This window comes from Podarcis pityusensis (assembly GCF_964106645.2).
Source record: "Podarcis pityusensis genome assembly, chromosome: 5".
In the NCBI taxonomy this organism is placed as follows: Eukaryota; Metazoa; Chordata; class Lepidosauria; order Squamata; family Lacertidae; genus Podarcis; species Podarcis pityusensis.
Genome location: NC_138032.1, coordinates 76984819 through 77006223, shown reverse-complemented (window position 1 = coordinate 77006223; position 21405 = coordinate 76984819). Strand labels below are relative to the sequence as shown.

The window sequence follows — 21405 nt, the reverse complement described above, 5'->3', positions numbered from 1 at the left end:
GAGCCTAAATGAGCTTGATAAAAATTTATACTTACAAAAATAAACTAAAAGCAAAGGATAAACACTTCAAGCTGTTTCAGATTTACTTTAATAAGTCAAATGCAGTTTGCTTGCTGAAAGCCTATCCTGAAACAAGTCTTGACTTGCATTATTACCTCCCTTCTATAAAATAATTTTTACAAAATTGAATTTTAGAAAACCATTAGAAGTTCAGACAGGAGATTTTTATATGTGCTTTAGAATAAGAACAGAAACTATAGCAAAATTATTCATGTATAATGGCACACATGAAGCATGTGTGAAGCCTGGGAGCACAGTTTATTTTCAGTTCCATTTTTCTGGTCCTGAAGAATAGACCTCAGTGGAAAATATATCTGACTATTGATCCTTGAGTTAGTTCCGCGGCCATCCTTTAATATGTTCAACTACTTGCTTCATAGAATAGATGCTTCTTCTTCTTCTTCATTGTCTTATTCTTCTTCAAATGGACATTTTGCTTGCAATCACATTGCATTGTGGGCTTTGTAGTCTTGTGGGTCTGCTTTCAGGCAATCGTGACATAAATACTCAAATCTCCTCAGCTGAGTTTACTATACGTATTCAAATGATTTGGTTCAATGTGAAACTCAAAAGCCTGTTGCTTAGCAATGGGCCCACATATTCTCCTACAGCTTCAACAAAGCAGCTAAAGAGCAGGATTCTTCCATGGGTCCATAGGAAAAGAAATGGAAAGTTAGATCTACCTGCTGAGGGATTTGAGCAGGTACCAAAGTGACCGCTCTCCCTCATCATGCCATGTCCTCCCTCCATCTGCATATAACTCTCTTACCTATGCTTTGGCAACCACAATTTATGGTTGCTTCTGATGGTGATGGTGTTCATTTGTAGACCACCTACTATCCACACATCTCAAGGTGCTACACAAAAAAGAAAATCCAAATAAATAACCCATACACATAGATACCAGATAAACACATTATCAGATAATTTAGATTAAGAAAATCCAAATCCTCTTAACTCTTTTTCTGGAGCTTCTTGCAATTTGGGGAGGGTGTGGGGCCCATATGGGAGGAGGAGGAGAATGAGTGTTGTGCAAGCATAAATCCTTGTTCTAACAGGTCACTTGATACAACCCTCTAGGTATATAAGGAAGACTGCGGAAAATTACTAGGAGCGTGAGACAAACTCCCAATCGTGTGATACAAACAGTACCCATAAATTATGTGAAGCAGGAATGCCAACTTGGCCCTGTGAATGTGGGTGCCAGGGCCCTGGGTGCCATGCAATGTGCATGGCCCTGGCACTGAAATTTGTGGGTGCCCGGCCCCTTAATGTGGAATTTTGTGGGTCTTCAGGCACCCAGGACCCCAGGGACTTGGCACCTATGGTGTGAAGGTACTTAGATAGCTAAGAATTGCACCATCTCTATATGTGGCATGGGTGGATGGTAGGTTCGTGATGGGGTGGGGGTGGGAAATCACACCAGCACATAATTGATAACATGCAATTCGCTGGCACAAAATGCAATGATGGAGGCTGGCTTAGACGGCTTTAAAAGGGATTAGAGGGATTCATGGAGGATAGACCTATCAATGGCAATTAGCCAAGACAGCTGGATGGAATCTTCTTGCTTGGTCTAGAGGCAGCATCCCTTTAAGGATGCTATGGATAAAGGCCAGGGCAACCTTCGTTCTTTGCTCACACATTTGCTAGAAGCATCTGTTGGGCTTTTTATGGTAAGAGAATGGTGAACCAGATAGATAGACCTTTGGTCTGATACACCTGGGGTTGTCTTATGCTGTGAGGTGGGAACTTCTGCCTTACAAATAACACATCTCCTGATATTCTAACATTTCTTTCCTTATCCTGTTTGTTGGACATAGCTCACCCTTCTAAGGTATGCAGGAGAAGCGTTTTCTCCTGCAATTACATTTCCATGATGGCACATTGAAAGAGATGAGGCTAGAGGCATGGGCTACTGGGGATGCACTCTGCGTTCTCTGTTTAATTAAAACATGGCAGATTATGCCAAAGGAAGCTAAAACTGTAAAACCGAGCATCCCGTGCCAAGTATTGGGATTTTATGAGGACTTGGCAAGGCATCCGTGTAGATTTTTAGTCATAAATATGTGTGCAGCCTGCGTTTCAGCCCATTGAGTTTGGCTTTTATTTTGAGTTTCGGCTCTGCTGGACTGTTTTTTATTCTCATCTAATGAAGCGGGGGGGGGGGGGAGAGGACCCCTGAATGATGTGAAAGTCGTCTGAGGAACAAGGTATTAAAAACAAACAAACATGGCTCCATATCAGGAAGTGGCTGTGGGGCTTGGGTCATGAATGCTGAACAGTAGGTCACTGCACAATAATTAAGCCCATCAAATCCTCACCATCCAAAGGCTGTTCATTGACCTGTGAGAAAACAGCTAGGAGTTTTGGTCTGCTGCTTGATTTGCATGTGTGCGGTACAAACCTGCTATACCTGGAAAGCAATTTGCTGTTTGCTGTGATGGCACAAACCCCACCCCCCACCTCAGTCCCTCAGACAAGGTTCATAAGACCCAATACCAACAAAATCACTCTGGCATATGAGGCAGAAAATCCTCCCCTCTTCCCTGGCAGTAAAAAGACAAACAAACAAATTAATTAAACGACTAAGCATTTGCTGCCCTTTCACAACACCCCAAATTTAGCTGCCAGAGGTGGCCACTTCACTCTGCCTAATGATAAGGCCGGCCCAGGATCTCAATTGACAAGCCCTTATCAGCTGTTTCAGTATGAGCAGCACTTAGTTGATTAGTTCTAAGCAATCGCTGGTGCCAATTCCAGCAGAACGGAATGCTAATCAAAGTTTAATTTAGTGTTGTATAATGCAAAGTGGGATGTCAAGTTGCCTTTGGTGTCTCCCCCAAAGTGATTGTTGTATTGTGATTCAATTTACCCATGTTCACTAAATCACTGGTATCCATCTCTGTATTGCTTAGATAAAGATAAAGGGACCCCTGACCATTAAGTCCAGTCGCGAACGACTCTGGGGTTGTGGCGCTCATCTCTCTTTATTGGCCGAGGGAGCTGGCGTACACCGGGTCATGTGGCCAGCATGACTAAACCGCTTCTGGCGAACCAGAGCAGCGCACGGAAATGGCGTTTACCTTCCCGCCGGAGCGGTACCTATTTATCTACTTGCACTTTGACGTACTTTTGAACTGCTAGGTTGGCAGGAGCTGGGACCAAACAACGGGAGCTCACCCCATCGAGGGGATTCGAACCGCCGACCTTCTGATCAGCAAGTCCTAGGCTCTGTGGTTTAACCCACAGCGCCACCCACATCCCCTCTGTATTGCTTAGGTTGGTACAATCAGACCCCACTCACAGGCAGTCAGGATATATATATACGAGACACAACCCAGGTCACAAGGTATGAAGTAGGCATGTTTGGATGATGTGATGTCACTGATAGGCCTCTGAAGTGATGCTTGAATTACAGAAGAGTCAGAGGTGGGCCAGCCCTCTTACCTTTTGTGATGTCCAAAAGCAGCTATTTGGTTTGGAGCACTAATTATGAGTTTCCTTCATGGATGACTGGGGAGAGGAACCCCTTTTCCTGCCTACCTCTAGTTCTAAATTGACTCATAATACGTTGGTGCGTTATTTATTTGTTTCATCTCTCCCTTTCTTTTCTTTTCTTTCAATTTTTTTCCAATTGATTTTCCAAATTTATAAACAAACAAACAAACAAACATAAATCCTAACTATAATTGTTCCACTATTATTAACATTGTTAGGTGACTTCCTCGAATCCCCCTGGCTGAGTTTCAATGTATATCATTGTAACAGTTTTCCAAAACTAATTTCTCATAAAATTTACTTAGTCAATTAACATCTTTCTTTTTTTTCATATTAACTTTAGACATATTATTCTATAACATCACATATTTAAATCCTAAGCCAATCTGGTATTTTCAAGTATTTCTATTTAAGTTACCTTAAGATATTTAACTAAATAGTCTTTAAATTTCATCCATTCCTCCTGGTACTCCTCCTCCTTCTGGTTGCGGACTCTTCCGGTCAGGTCGGCTAGCTCCCAAAAGTCCATCATCTTCATCTGCCATTCCTCCACTGTTGGCACTTCTTGTGTTTTCCAGTTTTTGGCCAACAAAATCCTAGCAGCATTTGTGGCATACAAAAACAATCTAACATCTTTCTTGGGCAATTCCAAACCTATTATTCCAAGAAGAAAGGCCTCTGGTTTCTTAATAAATGTATATTTCAACATTTTTTTTCAATTCTTTCTTTCACCTTGGGGCAGTTCCACCACATATGATAAAAGGTACCTTCTTTTTCTTTACATTTCCAACATAGATTATCACTATTGTGATAAATATTTGCTAGTTTTACAGGGGTTAAGTACCATCTATACATCATTTTCATAATATTTTCCTTTAACACTGTACATGCAGTGAACTTAACCCCTTTCCTTCAGAACCTTTCCCAGTCTTCAAACATTATGTTATGTCCCATGTCTGTTGCCCAATCTATCATCACAGATTTAACTTGTTCATCCTTTGTATCACACTCCAACAATAGATTATACATTTTAGACAAATTTTTAACTTTAGAATCTAACAACTCCGTTTCCAATTTGTTTTTTTCTGATGCAAAACCATTTTTCTTATCTAATTTATACAATTCATTGATCTGATGATAATGCAACCAATTAGTTTTATCTTTGATTTGATCAAATGGTTTTCATTTAAATCCTTCTTTATCTTCCAATAATAAATCTGAATATCTCAGCCAATTAGTTTCCATTTTTGACTTTTTCTGGGCCTTTGCCTCCATTGGTGACAGCCATCTGGGTATTTTCCTTTCTAAGAGATCTTTATATTTTATCCAAATGGTATATAAGGATTTTCTAATTACATGATTTTTAAAACCATTATGGGCCTTTATCTTGTCATACCATAGATAAGCATACCATCCAAACACATTGTCAAATCCCTCCAAGTCTAAAACATCTGAATTATCTAATTGTATCCATTCCTTAACCCAAAAAAAGGCTGCGGCTTCAAAATAAATCTTCAAATCTGGCAGGGAGAAACCCCCTCTTTCTTTAGAATCTGTTAATAATTTATATTTATTTCTGGGTTTTCCCCGCTGCCAGATAAATCTAGATAAAACTTTCTGCCATTCTTTAAAACATTTCACATTGTCAATAATTGGGAGGGCTTGGAACAGAAACAACATCTTTGGCAGTACGTTCATCTTAACCACAGAAATCCGGCCCATTAATGACAATTTTAAATTCGACCAAATCTCCAGATCTCTCTTAATTTCATTCCATAATTTCTCATAATTATCTTTATATAAGTTCAAATTTTTCACCGACAAATTAACACCCAGATATTTAACTTTTTTCATCATCTCTCCCTTTCTAGCAAGCCCTCTCCCCCTGCCTTCAGTTTCTCAACAACACTTTGAGGTAGGCTAGCCTGAGAAAGAGAGAGTGACTGGCCCAAGGTCACAGAACAACCTCTGTGGCTGAGTGGGGGGATTTGAACCCTGGTTTCCTCAGTCTAACACTCCCAGCCCTGCTCTACATTGGCACATACATGGTCTTGCAATTCAAGATGGGAACTCTGGCGTGGGGTCAAGGACAGAGGCACAGAGACCTCAGTAGCTCCAGTAGCTCCAGCTCCAGTTGGAGTAGCTCCAGTAGCTCAAGCTCCAGTTGATGGACGGTGGCAGCAAGTTTGCATGCCATATATCAGGTGTCTGCCATTAAATGAGAAGGTACCTGTTGCAGTGGCGCACATCTGCCACCCCACCTGCATTCTCATCTCTGTACAGAAATGCAGCTTGATTCCTGTAAGTGACAACATGGTTCCTTGTTAGGGCTGATGGATCTTTGGCTTTGAGACTCAGGTTAAAGCCATAAAATGGCAAGTAAATCTCACCTGTTTCTTTTTTGATTACCACCTCTCTAGCACCACCTCTGCACTAGTAAGTCATGCTGTCAGATCCAGCCCACATATCAGATTGTTGCCTTTCAAGATTATTGTGACATCACCAGTCCCAGCCTTGTGACATCACAAGCCTTGTGATATCACTTGTGGCCAACCAGATGCCTGTGGGAAGGAGGGATAATGGGTGGGAGGGGGAATTAGTGCTATGATGCTAAAGGTAAAGGTAAAGGGACCGCTGACCATTAGGTCCAGTTGTGACCGACTCTGGGGTTGCGGTGCTCATCTCACTTTATTAGCCGAGGGAGCCGACGTACAGCTTCCGGGTCATGTGGCCAGCATGACTAAACCACTTCTGGCGAACCAGAGCAGCGCACAGAAATGCCGTTTACATTCCCGCTGGAGTGGTACCTATTTATCTACAGTACTTGCACTTTGACATGCTTTCGAAGTGCTAGGTTGGCAGGAGCAGGGACCGAGCAACAGGAGCTCACCCCGTCGCAGGGATTCGAACCACCGAGCTTCTGATCAGCAAGCCCTAGGCTCTATGGTTTAACCCACAGCGCCACCCGCGTCCCTTTAGTCCATGCTAACGCTGGACTAAAATGCAGCTGTCAGGAAGGAAGGACAGTTTCTCATTGAGACTGAATCAAGCTTCAAAGTAATCAAATTCTGAGCTTGCGCCTGTGGCTGTCAGCCTCGCTGGCCTAGTCTGATGAATGCTGAGCTACACATGCAGGTACAAAAGGCAAGACATTAGCTCAAAATGCATCTCATTATTAATCATGAATGGAGTAAGAGTTTCAGGGTAAGCATGCCCAACATAATAAAATGAGCAGCTTCAGTATGGTGTTGGTGGTTTCCATTGAGTAAGTCACTTTTAGGGAAATGTTAACCTCCCCCCCACACCCTGGCAATTCCCCAGTGCTGATTTTAACCAAGGAATAATATGTTGGGAGATACGAAGATGGATTTCTCCCTCCTTTCCCCCCGACAACCTAGTTTGCCCTCAAGACTTTTTCTGACATCTTTCGGGATAATTGTGGACAAAATGACACAGATTTCCTAGCTTATACAGCGGAACTACCAGAGTGTATCTGGCCAGTGCAAATGAGAGATTTTCAAAATGCTTATGTAGTACCATTCAGTAACCAATATTTGCAGCACACATTCATTCCAATTTGGATATACAGAACAAAATGGGATTTGAAGAGCAGTGGGGTATTTTCCCTGAAAGCATTGATTGTGTATTAAAGTTGTGTTTATTTTTCAGCCGTGAGATCGTATGTCACAATACAGAGTTGAACGCTTTATGGATTGTATTTCTGGAGGGTGCCTAATCTAGACAGTGGTTCAGCCAGACAGTCTGTTGGTTTCTTCTTTTTATGCTTTTTTGAGGTTGCCTCTGACACTTCTCCAGACTGGATGCTGTGCCAAAATGTGGCACGTATATGGCATGATTCATCTATATTCATTGTGGCCAACCTTACCAATATTGGTGATGGTCCTGCTGCTCCCCAGTGTGTTTTGGGCGTGTGAAGTGCTGGTTGTGGAGGGGCTCCCAATAGGAACCAAGCGGTTTAAGTCAGCCACAAAGAGCTCTCCCCTTTACCCTATCTGGATGTGATTCCATGCTCAGTCACAGGCAGGAATTTCCTGCATTTTGCACAGGACAAGCCCCAAATGTAGTCCACATCCACCTTCTGCTGAGAGAAGCCTGTGTACATGGAGCCTGGGGGTCAATAGGCTGTATTTGAGAGCTTCTACCAAAGCCCTTCTCACTGTCTCTTCACAATCAGAAGTGCATTATGTATAGCTCAGTTGGTTAGAGCATGGTGCTGAATGAGAATGCCAAGGTTGCAGGTTTGATGCCCATATGGGACAGCTGCATATTCCTGAATTGCAGGAGCTTGGACGATGTTCCTCAGGGTCCCTTCCAACTCCACAATTCTATGGGATGCGGGTGGCGCTGTGGGTTAAACCACAGAGCCTAGGACTTCCCGATCCGAAGGTCAGCGGTTCAAATCCCCACGACGGGGTGAGCTCCCGTTGCTCGGTCCCTGCTCCTGCCAACCTAGCAGTTCAAAAGTACATCAAGTGCAAGTAGATAAATAGGTACCGCTCTGGCGGTAAGGTAAACGGCATTTCTGTGCGCTGCTCTGGTTCGCCAGAAGCGGCTTAGTCATGCTGGCCACATGACCCGGAAGCTGTACGCCGGCTCCCTTGGCCAATAAAGCAAGATGAGCGCCACAACCCCAGAGTTGGCCACGACTGGACCTAATGGTCAGGGGTCCCTTTACCTTTATACAACACAATCTGGCAATGTTCCAGTGTGGAATGCCATCCCACACACATTGCAATTTATTTGTCACTAGGTTAAACCAGTTCTTTTCCCCCCAGCATTTAAATTTGGGCAATGCCTAAACTTGCTGCATGTTTTTAGCTGCTGGTGCATATTATAGTTAATGTTGTGTTGATCTTATGGTTGTGTTGTCTATTTCAGTGTTTTACTATATAAAATTATTATTTATGCTTGTTCACCACCCTTTTTATTTTATTTTTTACTCGTATCCCAGCTTCCATAGTAACTCACTCCTCTGCCCTCTCTAAGAAGTAATTAATTTCATGGTGGAGATGGGTGATAGCTGGAGTAACCTGGACAGTGAGTTTCCTTGTTGCTCTCACTCTCCTTGACTTGGAGCAGAAAAGTCCCTGCTAAAATTCCCCATATACAGTATATAACAGCTGTCAGGACAGCTCCTTTTGGTGTTAATGTTCTGCTTGTCCCAAGGAATGATAAAGTAAGATGACAAGTAAGATGATAGTCATCATTGGAACAACATCTATTGCTATTGTTGCCTTTGAGCATTTCCTGATGTGATTCAAAAGCTTTCATTAACAGAAGTTGGTACAATAGACACTGTCTAGTTGTGTGTGTGTGTCAATTCATTTCACAGTTGACATGTAACAGATGGGAGCTCATTGTGTTTGTGATCATCATGGGCTAGACTTCCCCTCTGATGTGGAGATGAATGGATCTGTATTCCTTCACTGTATCTTCAGTCCCTGAGCTGATCTCTAACATGACAATTTTCCCGTGGAGTTACAAGGTATATTCCACATCTTTTGGAAGCACCGAAGAAACCTCTGAGCCTCTCAAGGAAATTTCCCTTTGGAATTTTACAGCTCTTCATCATGACTTGATGAAATTCTGACAGTCTGGAGGCAACTGAAATAACCAAGGCATTTGATGCCCAGCTTGTGTAATAGAATTTCAGAAGAATGAGTGAATGCTACTTTTATTAAGGCCTATTGTAGAGCTATGGTTCACTCTGGCTAGTGTGACTCAAATAAACAAACAAATTATCCTGATCTCCTAGCCACAGGTAGATGACTTGGAACAAGATTCGGGTACTCCCTCCCTATCGTTCTCTTCTTTTTTTGTGAGTTCCTTCCCACCTTCCATGGTTTGCAGACCCTCCAAGTCTCCCTATTTTCCAGGGATAGTCCTGGATTTACAGAAGCCGTCCCAGTTTCTGATTTGACCCTGGAATGTCCCACTTCTCCTTAGGATGTTCCTGTTTTCATCAGAGAAATGTTGGAGGGTGTGCAGTTATCCAACCCCCAAGCCATCTGAAGGCAGCCCTATATAAGGAGGCTTTTTAAAGTTTAATGTTTTATTTAGTTTTTATTAAGGATTTTTTGTGTTACAAAGCAAACAAACAGGGAAAGGTTGTCTCCACTTTCAATTCATAGTCTTTTTCACAGTTTGTTTACGTTTGGTGAGAGACATAAATATGTATAATACAGTATATGCATATACATATATACTTATACATATAAATGTATATTATATACGTTGGAAGCAGCGCAGAGTGGCTGGGGCAACCCAGGCAGATGGGTGAGGTATAAATAGTAAAATTGTTGTTGTTGCTACTGAATAGGATGCCCCTATTTTCCTCAGAGAAATGTTGGCGGGTGCAGATTTGTTGTAACCATAATGTTCAATTAGTGGGCAGCAGTGCTATCCATGTTTAGCCAGGCTTTCTGTTGTTGAGGTGGGTTTGCAAGCCCTGCTTATGGAGCAGTTGTGGTTAGATCCCATGTAGCTTTATGACACTGTGGAATAGGAATGTGCAAGCCTGTAGTATTATACTAATCTCTGCGTTATGGTTAGGCCATCAGGACCATTGCTTCTGCACTAGCCCTAAGTGACTTATCTGTTATTTCACAGAAAATAACATTCATTATCATCATCATCATCACCATCATCATCATCAACAACAACAACCTAAGTACAGATTTTTTTGTCTTGGCCATTAGCCACCAGACTACCCAAGTTAAAACAATAAAAGAAAAACTGAGGTACTTTTATAAAATACTTTTTTATAATTGTGGAAGGAAAAATATATGGAGATAAATGATAATTAATTTTATAGGGTTGGATCTGAAAGGAGATTAATGAGGCCTAACTCTGCACAAACGGTTTTTTATTTGATTGGCTCAGTAAAGTGGCACTGACCTAATATTTAGGGCTTTTTGAGGACGTTCATATCTTTTCATCCATAGAAGATTTGTTCTTGTTAATTGGTTTTATTGTGCAGAGGACAAGAGGAAAAGGAGCAGTATTTTTAAGTGCCTGTGGCTCCTCTTCAAGTGTGTAATGTGCTGGGCCTCACAACAAGCTTACCCAAATGATTTAATTTGATTTGAAGACAAAAAAAGAGAGATTTTAATTTTTGACTCATGTGCAAAAAGAAAGGAAGAGAAGCTTCTGCAAATGGGCGAGGAGTTTTAGTTTCCTCCTGTCAGGAAAAGTTCATGCACGACTCTGTGAACTAGAAGGGCTGTGGTATGTGATGACCAGGCAGTGCAGGTGACTTCAGCGTGGTGTGTCAGAAGGAAAATGAATTGATATTGATTTATATATATTAGCAACATTGTGTTAGTGCAACATTTTTATATGTAGCTGTGCATTTTTGATATCTTATTTATGATGTCTGTTATTGCTTCAGTTATTCGTAAACTGCTTTGAATACATTAAGCAGTCTAGAAATTAAATCATATAAAATAATCGAAACCAAATCATAAGGATAGCTTCAGAGATGCAGCCATAGTCTTTCCCACATTGAAAAGCAAGGTAGAAAACAGAACAGAAGTTATGGATGTCCTGTCCTCCACATTGACCTCCTTCGGGTTAGAAATAATAATCCTTTTTCAGATTATAATTAATCCACATGGCTCTGTGCTTGGTGTTACCCCCATAAGTCTCTCTGCCATTTCCACACACTTATCCTTTCGTTTTCACCCTCTTCTTGGTTCCCAGGAACCCCTTGCACCCTCATTTACCGTATTCTGGGATTACAAATCTATAACCCTCCAGGTGTGCAATGTACTGTGACACAATGGGTCAGTGTTTCTGGCTGTTAACCAGGGGGGTGACTGTGGGCAAGATTCCTCTGTTGCAGGGGGTGGACTAGATGACCCTCAGGGTCTCTTCCAACTCTACAATTCTATGATTCTTCATTGGATTTCATCTCCCATAAACCCCAGCCAGCATGGGCAGGATGATGGAAATTGTATTTCAGGAACATCTGGAGGACCATTCCTTGATGTTTGCACTCTATTCCAGTTTCTGACAGGTGCTCCTGTCTGCTCAAAAGCATTGGTCCACAGAGTCACCATCTTGTCCTGGTCAACTCCCTTTCTTGATCAAGATGTGGAATTTTCTTTCTTTCTTTCTTTCTTTCTTTCTTTCTTTCTTTCTTTCTTTCTTTCTTTCTTTCTTTCTTACAAAAGGATCTCTGATGTGAGGATCCAAATACTGTTATCACTAACCAGCTGTTAACAAATTAGATTGAAATCCACACGGCATATAAGAGCTCACTTTAACTGCACATCAATGGCGAAACTCATTCAAACTCACGAACGAAATCCAGTCCAAAGCCATATCTAAAAAAGGTAAAGGTAAAGGACCCCTGACAGTTAAGTCCAGTCGCAGATGACTCTGGGGTTGTGGCGCTCTTCTCACTTTACAGGCTGAGGGAGCTGGCATTTGTCCGCAGGCAGTTTTTCCTCATCATGTGGCCAGCATGACTAAGCCGCTTCTGGCGAAACCAGAGCAGCGCACAGAAATGCCATTTACCTTCCCACTGGAGTGGTACCTATTTATCTACTTGCACTTTGATGTGCTTTTGAACTGCTAGGTTCGCAGGAGCTGGGACTGAGCAATGGGAACTCACCCCGTCATGGGGATTTGAACTGCCGACCTTCTGATCGGCAAGCCCTAGACTCAGTGGTTTAGACCACAGTGCCACCCGCGTCCAAGCCATATCTACATGGGCTGTTAAAATGAAATGCTGGGGGGACATGCTTTGCTGCTTTGTCTTATTGAGAACTACTGTCATGCAATTATGTGATGTGGCCTTGCTAGACTGTCGGCCAATGAAGTAGAGAGGCTAGGGAAACTTACAGTGAGGTGATATCACATGGTACATTGCAATGCACAGGTCTTTAGACCCTTGGAAAAAGGAAACATTTAGCTAAGAAGTAGGTGGGGGTGAATGCATGAGGAATGACCCTGCCCCCTCCTCCCGCCTAGTTGTGGACGAGATAATACATTAGCCTCCCTCTTGTATTGGGTCAAAGAATAAGACCTAACACAACCCTTATCCCTTTGCATGCTAGGAGAATTGCACTTTATGCAGCAATTTCTCTGACTGTGTATTAAACAATCAAAAGAGTGTGGAGTCCATTACAACTAGTATTTTGGGACACGAGGCTTGTGTTAAAAGACTCTAAATGTTTCTTACTTCCAGTAAAGTGCCTTTGCTATTGAATTATACAGCTTTGTCTGTATTTTAAGCTCTTAATAACAGAGTGTGACTATCGGGTATTGCTCTTTTTAAGGGAAAAGCAGCCCTTTATTATACTTTTCTCTCAAAATAAAGCCCACTTTAAGGTTATGTTGGGACTCCTATTGTAACTCTTTCTTCTCACTTACAGCTAGCTGAAAATATTTATTTTACCTGAAATATACAAGGAAGGAGTGTCAAACCGAAACTGTTCTTTAATGTTTCAGCAAAAGGCTCCCATCCAATTAGAGTTAATGAACAACATAGTCTAGATCCGTTAATGCTGATGAATTTGTGGGCACAGTTTAGAAGCATTTTAGCAAGGCGTGGTACAGCTTTCAGCTTAACTTGGACCAAACAGACTGTGGTAGCTTTTGAACATCATGTTGATCTTTGGTTTAATGACAGAGGAATGAGGCTCCCCCAGGCTCATGCACTTCTGTCTCTCTCCTCCCCACACAGCCAAGAAGAAGAAGAGTTTGGATTTCATATCCCGCTTTATCACTACTCTAAGGAGTCTGAAAGCGGCTAACAATCTCCTTTCCCTTCCTCCCCCACAACAAACACTCTGTGAGGTGAGTGAGGCTGAGAGACTTCAGAGAAGTGTGACTAGCCCAAGGTCACCCAGCAGCTGCATGTGGAGGAGCGGGGAAGCGAACCCGGTTCACCAGATTACGAGTCTACCGCTCATAACCACTACACCGCACTGGCTCCAAGAGGACATAGGCATCAATTCTTAGGGGCCAAGGCACTTTGCTCCCCCCATGTGTTTTTTTGAAGGGGCCGCCCCCTCCAATGTTCAGAGGGCAGAGGAGGCTGAATGTGGAGCCAGGTGGCTTTGGTGGCCAGTGGCTCCTCCTCCTACCACTTGGGGGAGGAACAGAGGAAGCAGCCCCTGAGCTGGTGTTGGTGCAGGAGGAGGCAAAGGAGGCTGATACTAGAGCCAAGCACAATGCGGCTCTAGTGGTTGACCACTGGCTGAGAGCAGGTTTCCCCATCTTTTCCTTGCACAGCAGGAGGGGGGGAACAGAGGGTGCCAGCCACTGGGGTTGTGCTGCCTCCGTACATGAGTCCATCCCTGGCTCCTCGTGACATCACACGTGTGATGTCACAATGCGGCTCTAGTGGTTGGCAGTTTCTCCTGCTGCTGCTGCTGCTGCCGCCACCACTGGCTGAGAGCAGGTTTCCCCATCTTTTCCTTGCACAGCAGGAGGGGGGGAACAGGGGGTGCCAGCCACTGGGGTCATGCTTCCTCCGCATATGACTCCGTCCCTGGCTCCTCGTGGCATCACACGTGTGATGTCAGGACATTGCATCAGGCCCCCACAATCTTTTTCAGAAGCTGGCTCTTCAGCAAGCGGGAGAGTCCAGAAGTTTTGACTTTTACTTAATCAGTTTCCTATGTTGTCCATAGGATATGTGACAGAGCCAAGAGGTGTCTGGGAATGACTAGACATTCTGGGGCTTTCTTGGGGCCTTTTGGGATATCTGTGCACTTCAGCCAGGGAGCGGGGAGGGGGAAACCAAACCCCTCAAATTCTGATGTAGCATCCCAGTAGCATCCCTATGAAGAAAGATAGGCTAGACCACACCGTTTCTCCAGCTGTACACTAGATGCTTTTTTCATTTCCCCAACTTCAGATTTCTCCCTCTCAGGTTTTTGGTTTAGTGAGTCAGACACAAGCTGCAAGGGAAAAGCCATGCCTCAATGTCATAGTTTTGTTTCTGCTTAATAAAATGATGACAAGCGTTGCAGCGCCTGTGAGACAAACAAACATGCTTTGCTTGGAGGACATGCACCGCAGTAATAGAAATCAGTCTGCTCAGGCTTGAAGCTATTACCTTCATCATCCTCTCTTCATGTTTGGAAGAAGACATTTTCTCCACCACCGATAACTTTTTAGCAGCTATCAGTGATGCATGTTATTTTGCCGCCTCTCTTCGTCACGTTGATCATAGGCCTTTGGTTCAAATAAATATGTGACGAAATGCCATCTGACATCCTATCTCCACTTTGAAGGGTTGCTTGTATTAGCAGAGTAAATTTTGAAATTATTCTTGTTGGTAAGTGCCTCCTGCTAGTTCCATCATTCTCGCTGTCATATACATGGCAGCCCGAGCTCAACACTAGAGTAATTTGCAGAGCAGGAGGAGGGAAAGAAAGCATCCATGTTAGATTAGCTAGTGATGCTTTGGGTACATGCCTCCCTTTGGAACATGGCACTAGGGCAAGGAAAAGAATGGGAGAGCACAACAATCCACACTATCAAAATAACTTGGGATTTGGTGAGCAAGTACAAAACCCTGCTGATGAATGGAGCCACTCCTGTGAAGAGCACAGCATTAGTGGGGCCCATTCCACAGTGGCTGTTAGATGATTATTTTTATGATTGTTAAAGTAGCCTCTGCTTGCGTTTGACAGTGAATTGAATGCTCAACTTAGTGCCTGTTAGAAAAATTAAGACTCTACCTTGTAAGGAGGAAGGTGGGAGGGGTAGGGATGTGGGAATTGATCCACCACTCTCTTATTCCCTGATCACACGTAGGATTGTTCTGCCCCACAACCATTCCTTCTTTCCTGCAGGCTGTGTGCTAAAATGTTCTTGTGGGCCCAGGTGCAGTGAGCTCTCTCCAGTGGGGCACAGGCAGAGGTATAACAAGCACAAGACACACATCTTGGGATTAAGCAGGCCACAACTTTATTGATTATAGGCATCAGTAGGTTTTGGCATAGGCATTGGCTGTGTATCCTGAATCATCCAGCCTGTCCTGAACCCCAGCATACATGGCAACCAGTCCCACTAGTGAATACAGTCTCAAGGGCAAATGCTAGCAGGTAGTCCGGCAGTCCAACAGGTCAGCAAACACAGTCAGGGTTCAATACACTAAACCAAGTCCGACAGTCAGACCCAGTTTCCACCTCTGCAGCCGACCCAGGGTCAGGGAACCTGGAGTTCAGTCCCAAAAAACACAGTCCCATGGAGCACCTAGGAAACCCAAGCCATGGTCCATCAACATGGGAAGTTGTGCAAACCCAGCACCTCAGCTCTGCTTCCCTTTTATCCATTGGATCTTGACCAGCATCTGGGGTTTGCATGTGACTCTCACCTATCCTGAGCCTAATGGAGCTGAGGAATCACACACCTCCTCCCAGAGCTAATGAGCCCCACCTGGCCAGCTAGTGAGCTGGGCTATGGGCCCTTGCTTGCCTCAGCTTCCTAGAGCATACCTCCTGGTGCTCCCTATGCCTCAGAACCTGCCATGTTCATGGAGATGGGGGCCTCTCTGGCTCTGATGATGGATAGTGTTCCTCTGGTTCTTGTGCACTGACTCCCATCCCCCCGCCATCATTTGTTGTCCCATGAGTACTTTCTGTGTCCCCATCCTCCTCTTCTCCATCCCCATCTTGCCCAGGTGTGTACCAATCATGACTACACCCCTTGCTGGGATCCTCTTTCTCCTCCCCGTTGACCTGCCAATTCATGACGCAGCCCAACTGCTGTTTGATTAACTGTTAGGATCAACCCTGGGCAAAGGATTGCCTTATGATGTACCCTCACAGAATTGCCAACTGAGGGTGTCCTATGGCTCCCCGTCCGCTGTCTGAGCATCCAAACATAAGGACCTCTCCCTGGGGTACCCCATTTCCTGGGGGGGGGGCAGGATTCATGCCAGTGACTGACTTGCCAACAAGTTGTGACAATTGCTATGAGGTAGGCAAAACTCCCAGACAGGCCCTATTTAACAGGAGGGAAAATTCCTGCCTGGCCCCGAATACCTATGATACGGTAAACCTAACTTTCTGGTAAATGATGTGGTAGAAATGGGTGTGATGGTGAGAAAAGAGATCTGGGCTTGTATCAAGCGTTTTTGTTAATGAACCGGAAAATGTAAGAATGTGGTTATGCTTAATGCGGAGGAGGTGCCAGCATAAATGGAGAGAGAAAAAGAGTCATTGCAGATGTGCATCCAAGCAGTCCTCTGAATGGAACTCAGAATCCAATATTGAATCGAAATGCACAGCCTCATTTTCATGCAGACAGGCACATGTACAGCCTGATTGTGACGATTTTTAAAAATATAACAGGGACATCCAGAAAGAAAATAAGAGGGGTGTTTGTGTGTGTGTGTAATAGATAGATAACACTAACAACAGAATGAGTATTTTGTAAAGATATACTGAGGTTTTGAGCATTTTTTATTTTTTAAAAATTGCATCAGTTTGAAGCCTAAATGACAACAGTTATAAACTCTGGGCAGGATATTAAGCATGTACAGTGGTACCTCTGGTTATGAACTTAATTCATTCTGGAGGTCTGTTCTTAACCTGAAACTGTTCTTAACCTGAGGTACCACTTTAGCTAATGGGGCCTCCCGCTGCCACCGCGCGATTTCTGTTCTCATCCTGAGGTAAAGTTCTTAACCCGAGGTACTACTTCCGGGTTAGCGGAGTCTGTAATCCCAAGTGTTTGTAAGCCGAGGTGTCTGTAACCTGAGGTACTACTGTATTTGCAATGAAGTGCACATCCTGATCTTGTTGTCTAGATTTCCATTTGAAAAGGGAGCCCATCTTAGATATCTCTTGAAGTTCCCCAAAATCTTCCTAAAGCTTGGGGAGGATAAAACATGGGGAGGAATTAAGGAACTTTTATTTCTCATGCACAACTGAATAGGAACAATTGTATACAGATTATACAGTGATACAGAAATAGATTTAGATTCAAGTATATAGATGGATCGAAAAAAGTCCAAGAGAATAAGAATCAGCAGCTGGCGCATCTTCAGGTAATGTTGGACCACAGTTTTCATCAGCTCTGATCATTGACCATACTGTCTCCAAACTTGCCCTAGGCCAGATCTGGTTATCAGACTACTAGCATGTCAACAGAGTTGAGAAGGGGGCGGGGGGTATGACTGTGGCTATAGGATTTCTCAGCAACCTATTTATCTGCCAGGCACCTTCTGCCTCTTCTTATAAGTACCCCTCCACTCAGACTAGCCTAGGATATCATACCAACTGCAGTAATGCTGAAAAGAGGTTTAAGCTCATGTGCCACTGGTATATTACTTGGTGATAAAGCAACTCTAATAAATACAAAGTTGGTAGAAAATCAAAATGGGGAGAAAATATTGCCCGATTCTTTAAGATACTATTAACTATGCATGCTGGTTCTTCAAATAATTTTCTCCTTCAATCAGAATAAATGCATCTTGGGATTAGTACTCTTTCTACAAGAGATGTTTGACAAAATGAATATGAATAAAATGCATAATATTAAATCTTCGGCTGGCAGTGTACACATAATCAAATCAAAGACAATTGCAAGGACATTAGATATTAATTCACACTGCATTATCCAAATGTGACCTTTTCCCTGCATTATATCCTAATTAGTATATGGAAAGTTGCTGAGGTCTGGAACTCAATTCTGGTAACGTTAAACTGTGAGAACATGGCGTGCTTTCAGGCATCTCTGGTTGTCTCCTTGGACAGAATCCTCTTGCCTTCATGGTGGAATCCATTTTTTAAGTGAAGATAATAAGCCTTGTTATCAGCTCAGTTCTCCTCCATTGACTGCAGTCTATTTAGTCCTGCCTTGCAATGATGTAAGTGGGAGCTTTTATCTCTGAGACCTTTATAAATCCTGTTTGGTAATGAGAAAATTTAAAACATGGCATTAGGCCATGTTGGCGGTGCAAACTTTCCTGCAGACGTAAACAGGTATTGCTTTTCTAATGCCCCAACCTGGTGAACGTTGTTCCTTCCTTGCCCACTGCAATATAACCTTAATGTAGGCTTGTAAATAGTCACACTTCTGGTCTCCTGTGAGGAGAAATGTTCCTAGGCAGAGAAGTGTTTGCAAATGGGAAAGGAATTGGTTTTCCTTATCCCCCTTTTTTCAGGTCAACATGCAACAAATGACGCTTGTGGGTCTGATAAGTAATGCAGGCAATAATTAAGTATAAATTAACTATAATTTCAATTGAGCTACACAATATATACATACATTTATTTAGAATAATAGAATAATAGAATTGGAAGGGGTCATGAGGGTCATCTAGCCCAACCGCCTGCAATGCAGGAATATTTCACCCAATGCGGGATTCAAACCCATGACCCAGAGATTAAAAGTCTTATGTTCTGCAGACTGGGCTATCCAGCAACAGCTTGCATCTCTATCAAAAGAAGAGAGAATCTGGTATATACAGTGGAACCTCTAGTCACGTACCGCTCTGGATACATAACTTTCGGGTTACGAACTTGAAACTTTCAGGTTACGAACGCGATACGTAACTTTCGGGTTACGAATGGGTTACGAATGTGCATGCGCAGAAGCGGGGCCTCTGCCTATGGACTTTTCAGGCTGTGGATGAACCCCTGGAGGGTCCACTGTATGGCTTTTTGTGTGTGGCATTGCTCACTAGTAAGGAGTCCTGGCACCTCTGTATTTGCAACCCATGACAGCCACTTTGTGCTGGCCAAAATTCAGGGACACAACAGGGGTGGGAGCTAAGTTTGGGGGCATAAACCAGTTTTCTCCCTCTTAGGCTGCCATCCCAATATATAATCTCTAAAGGCATAGCTAATACCTGCTGACTGTGAAGGAAAAAATGTGCTACCCTTACAGATAGTCAGATGCAAACACATCAATCAATGGGACTTAATTCCTAGTAAACACATTTAGGAATATACAGATCTGGGATTATGTTTGTTTCACAAACAGAAATGCTGTTTCCTAAGTGACATTTTGTGCTCATAGTTAATAAATTCTGTAAGAATCACGTTGTGTCTGCCATTGCTTTTAGATCTGCAGGACCATGAGCAAAAACGAGAGCAGTAATGCAATGTTTTTTGCTTTCCCCATTTAGCTTGAACTCAGATAATGCTTAATCAAGACTTTAAATTGTAGCATTGATTGAAATGACAAGTAAGGTCACCTAGTGCATGAGAATCCAGGCAGCCTGTCCTCATGCTTACACAGTACATGATTGTTGCAGTAAAATGGATTAACATTACAAATTGAAATGTAATATTTCCTGCATCTCAAACAAGGTTCCTTACTGGTGTCTTGTGGCCTTAGACATTTTCTTTTCCTTTACATTATTCATTTCATTTTTGAGTTTCGGCTGATTTCTCTTTCTCTTCTTTTTGACATATCCAACATTTAACCTTATTTAATAAGCATGTTTCACTTGGCAGATGCAATTGGATAGCAGCAGGGTTACAGTGTATTCTTAAACCTTCCTGGGACCCTCTCTCTATTTTGATGCAAAGGCAGATGGCACAATTCTTTTGCATATATATATATATATATATATATATATATATGTATGTACTCATTGTACATATGTTCTCATTGTTATATACTCATTGCAGTAGTTCCTGGTTCTTGCTTCAGAAATCTCAGATCAGCTTATGTGAAAATTAAAGACAGTCTATCAATGCAAGCATTGACAAAGTGTAGATCTGCTTAGCTTTTATAATGTAATGGTATTCTCGTGCCTTCAGACCATTCTCTGAGGTAGTATTGAGAGATGGCCCTTTCTTCATCTCAGACTTCTTAAACTCGCCCCTCCCCTTCTAAATCCACCCTACTTTCTGATATCCCTAATCAAGAACCAAATGTCTGTTTGATGGGTGAGAGTTCAACTTTGGGTGCTTCTTTGTGTGGAGATCTATGGACTGGAGCAATCAGAATAAGGTCCACTATTGGACTGCTGATTCAGGACCCTAAACTGTGTTTTATATAATCGACTTCTTATTTTGTTTTATGTATATCACAATGTTCTTTTGTTGCTATAGCCGATGGCTGACGCAAATAAAGTTTCATTCATTCATTCATTCATTCTGTGGACTAAAGTTGTAATATTGCCCATAGTAATTTATTTGTTTTTTTATACTGTAAACCACCTTGTGGTCCTAGGATGAAGGGCGGTATATAAACCAAATCAACCAATCAATCAATCAATTTGCACATGAGCCTCAATCACAGCCAAAAGTTTGTCTAACCATTTGGGCTATTTTGTGTGTGTGTGTGTGTGTGTGTGTGTGTGTGTGTTGTAGTATAGCACTCACTGCTCCCCTCCCCTCCTTCCCTTCTACATTCATACTGTTGTTAGACTCCAGTTCCACTTGTTCAAATCCAAATCTGACTTTGGAAACAGGGCTACCCCAAGTCACAACGCCCCTCCCACACTACACTTAAGACACTTCAGAAACACAGCCATCCACCCCTTCAGGCAGCAATCTCTGCCTTCGCCCAGCCCCCTCCTGGAGCTGCCTAAAGCAGATCACTTGACCCTGCTGTAAGGCATGGCTGGCCTCCTTGAGAGGCAGATGGAAATAAGGCTAACTGTTGATTAATCAACTGTAATCAACAAATTACGCTAGTAGGACTACAAGACGTTTTGTAAGGAGAAATATACGAAGTGTTACAAAGTAGAAAAAGATGGAGATATTCGTTACGAGTTTGAAATGTAATAGGGAAAATAAGAAATGCATACTAAGAGATTAGATTGGAAAATTTTCAGACAGGACTGACGGGGGTCAAAAAAATTGAATAAGATGTAAAAGTATGTTTAATTATTGTTGA

The 21405-nt window shown here is 42.8% G+C and overlaps 1 protein-coding gene and 2 long non-coding RNA genes across 8 annotated transcripts in view; 1 reads left to right on the top strand and 2 right to left on the bottom strand.

Moving 5' to 3' along the window:
- Window positions 1-21405, top strand: part of GRID1 (glutamate ionotropic receptor delta type subunit 1) — a 707273-nt gene that overhangs the window by 247875 nt on the left and 437993 nt on the right. The gene's annotated exons all lie outside the window — the stretch shown is intronic.
- The window catches only part of LOC308476934, a 347257-nt gene that overhangs the window by 101500 nt on the left and 224352 nt on the right, over window positions 1-21405 (bottom strand). The gene's annotated exons all lie outside the window — the stretch shown is intronic.
- On the bottom strand, window positions 73-5722 carry LOC308476976. The gene is made up of 2 exons (XR_013986303.1): window positions 3980-5722; window positions 73-917 (listed from the first exon to the last, which is right to left on the bottom strand). It is a non-coding gene; the product is annotated as an uncharacterized lncRNA (long non-coding RNA).